The sequence below is a fragment of the Acipenser ruthenus genome, chromosome 10 (assembly GCF_902713425.1).
Source record: "Acipenser ruthenus chromosome 10, fAciRut3.2 maternal haplotype, whole genome shotgun sequence".
Taxonomy (NCBI): Eukaryota; Metazoa; Chordata; class Actinopteri; order Acipenseriformes; family Acipenseridae; genus Acipenser; species Acipenser ruthenus.
The window spans coordinates 21,378,210-21,381,415 of record NC_081198.1 but is presented as its reverse complement, the minus strand read 5'-3'; the positions used below and the strand labels follow the sequence as shown (position 1 = coordinate 21,381,415).

The following is a 3,206-nucleotide window of genomic DNA, read 5'->3' as shown; positions in this document are numbered from 1 at the left end:
ATTTTTAATGTAAACTATTAAAAGTTACATTTTAAGTGTTTTAAAATTTTAGAATTTTAACTCACTGTTTTATACACTGTCCCTTTTCCCCTGTCCCTGTTTTAGATCTAGTTTTATGTTCACTTTTGAACTTTTTTAGAGAGCACTCCCCGGCCCTCACAAACACTGGTTTTTTATAGATGGTTCTTTTTTTCCAGTCACTTTTAAAGCAGCACAGGTTTTTTTCATGTTGATTTTAATCTGTGTCTGTTTTAACCATGTACAAAGCACAATTGTCTTGGTGTTTTTAAATGTATTTTAAATGCTTTTAAAACAAAATGTATGTCTGTATGCATGAATGTCATCTTTAAAAGAAATGTAAAATGAATGAAAAAAACGAATGGGTGTAAATGTAAAAAATGTAAAATCTCAATAAAGGAGTATCTGTTCTTATCAGTTTAATATCTGATACGTCCCCTATCAGGGGACCATATATTAAATTGATTTTTGGAATCGGGAGATGGAACAGGGGCTTGCTACTCCACGCATGGGCCCGGTATTGCAGTACCTCCGGGAACGGTGCACACCTTTCTCTAACGTTGGTCAAAGTCAGATCTGGATCTCTCCTGTGAGCATTTTGTCTACCCCTGCTGGAGGGAGAGTGCCAGTGTTGATGCAAGTTTTCCCGCCGTTTTACTTCTTTTTTTTTTCTTTCTCTCTCTCTTTCTTTCTTTCTCTCTTTCTTTCTCTCTTTCTCTCTTTCTTTCTCTCTTTCTTTCTTGCTGTCTTTCTTTCTTTTATTCACATGTGGTGATGATGTAGACAGCAGCAGGTTGTTTCCTGGGAGCATGCAGCTAACCAGACAAGTGTGGTGGAACATGTCCCTATGCCAGGACCTTCTTAGCAAGCCAGCCAGCCAGCGAGGCACAGTTGTAGTTACCCAAGGCACCTTGCACAGCATAGCAGCTTGGCATGACTATTTGTAAGACGCACTCCGCCAGTTTATGTTTTGTTTTTGGTGTTATGTGTGTGTTTTTGCTTTGTTTTGTTTTCTCCTGCTTAAATTGCACATTTCCCCTCTGGAAGCAGCAGCCCGTTTTTTTGGGGTCTGCTTGTGCTTGGAATTTTGCACCCACCTTTGAATCCCCCTGTGCCGTCCGGGCTGGGGGGCCCCGGGCAAGGGCCAAGTCGCCATCGCTTCTCGGCCTTTTGGCTAAGATCAAGTGTAGTATCTGTTCTTATCAGTTTAATATCTGATACGTCCCTTATCAGGGGACCATATATTAAATTGATTTTTGGAATCGGGAGATGGAACAGGGGCTTGCTCCGTCCACTCCATGCATCGGCCCGGTATTGCAGTACCTCCGGGAACGGTGCACACCTTTCTCTAACGTTGGTCAAAGTCAGATCTGGATCTCTCCTGTGAGCATTTTGTCTACCCCTGCTGGAGGGAGAGTGCCAGTGTTGATGCAAGTTTTCCCGCCGTTTTACTTCTTTTTTTTTCTTTCTCTCTTTCTTTCTTTCTCTCTCTCTTTCTTTCTTGCTGTCTTTCTTTCTCTCTTTCTTTCTTGCTGTCTTTCTTTCTTTTATTCACATGTGGTGATGATGTAGACAGCAGCAGGTTGTTTCCTGGGAGCATGCAGCTAACCAGACAAGTGTGGTGGAACATGTCCCTATGCCAGGACCTTCTTAGCAAGCCAGCCAGCCAGCGAGGCACAGTTGTAGTTACCCAAGGCACCTTGCACAGCATAGCAGCTTGGCATGACTATTTGTAAGACGCACTCCGCCAGTTTATGTTTTGTTTTTGGTGTTATGTGTGTGTTTTTGCTTTGTTTTGTTTTCTCCTGCTTAAATTGCACATTTCCCCTCTGGAAGCAGCAGCCCGTTTTTTTGGGGTCTGCTTGTGCTTGAAATTTTGCACCCACCTTTGAATCCCCCTGTGCCGTCCGGGCTGGGGGGCCCCGGGCAAGGGCCAAGTCGCCATCGCTTCTCGGCCTTTTGGCTAAGATCAAGTGTAGTATCTGTTCTTATCAGTTTAATATCTGATACGTCCCCTATCATTGGACCATATATTAAATTGATTTTTGGAATCGGGAGATGGAACAGGGGCTTGCTCCGTCCACTCCACGCATCGGCCCGGTATTGCAGTACCTCCGGGAACGGTGCACACCTTTCTCTAACGTTGGTCAAAGTCAGATCTGGATCTCTCCTGTGAGCATTTTGTCTACCCCTGCTGGAGGGAGAGTGCCAGTGTTGATGCAAGTTTTCCCGCCGTTTTACTTCTTTTTTTTTCTTTCTCTCTTTCTTTCTTTCTTTTTCTTTCTCTCTTTCTTTCTTGCTGTCTTTCTTTCTTTTATTCACATGTGGTGATGATGTAGACAGCAGCAGTTTGTTTCCTGGGAGCATGCAGCTAACCAGACAAGTGTGGTGGAACATGTCCCTATGCCAGGTCCTTCTTAGCCAGCCATATACTCTGGCTTCTCTTCAGTTCGAATAAATCTTTCTAAGACTAAGGTTTAGAGGGTAGTGGCATTGCCACTAACCCCCCCCCCAGGACAAAGCTGACCCACACGTTCCGAGGGGCCCTGAGCAAGTTCCACCAGACTTACCTTGTGGGGAGTTGAATAGCCCCAACAACTCCACGTACTGTGCATATAAAGACGGTGCCTTCTTGGACGAGGCAGCAGTGAGTACCTTCTCAGGGGTGATGGGAGTTGCAAATAAGCCCAAGCCCCCTCGAAGCAAGCGTAGAGCTAAGAGTAGGAAGAGTGTCCCGACCTCCCAATCATAGTCGCTATGGGGTGGACGCAGCGACTCCTTTTCTTGTTAGCTACCCTGATGGCCCTGATATGTGTGTCTGTTAATGTCAGGAGCATCAGGGAGACACAAAAAAGATTTGATGTACTAAACTATCTAGCTAACTTGAAAGCAGATCTCATCTTTCTGCAGGAGTGTGGTATTTCGTCGAGCCCTGATTATAGGGACCTGAAGGAGAGTTGGACCCTGGGGGACTCCTTCTGGTCGGGCTCCAACATAGCCAGAGCCGACGGAGTAGGTATCCTGTTTAAAAACCCATTTATTACCTCCCGCAGCAGCAGGGAGGTAGAACCTGGTAGAATTCTGAGCGTGGATGTGACATACAACAACACTCCCCTCAGACTGGTCAATGTCTACGCACCCACTAACCAAAACGAAAGAGTTCAATTTTTTCCACAGCTGCGTCCACT

General features: G+C 45.3%; 2 non-coding genes and 1 pseudogene across 2 annotated transcripts; all 3 read left to right on the top strand.

Annotated features, from left to right (window-relative positions):
• Positions 1-405: 405 nt before the first annotated feature.
• Positions 406-569, top strand: LOC131738548 (U2 spliceosomal RNA; annotated as a pseudogene).
• A 603-nt stretch (positions 570-1,172) lies between these two features.
• Positions 1,173-1,363, top strand: LOC131738210 (U2 spliceosomal RNA). Its single transcript, XR_009329774.1, has one exon. It is a non-coding gene; the product is annotated as a U2 spliceosomal RNA (small nuclear RNA).
• Positions 1,364-1,961: 598 nt separating this feature from the next.
• LOC131738333 (U2 spliceosomal RNA) lies at positions 1,962-2,152 on the top strand. The gene has a single exon (XR_009329897.1). It is a non-coding gene; the product is annotated as a U2 spliceosomal RNA (small nuclear RNA).
• The last annotated feature ends 1,054 nt before the right edge of the window (positions 2,153-3,206 follow it).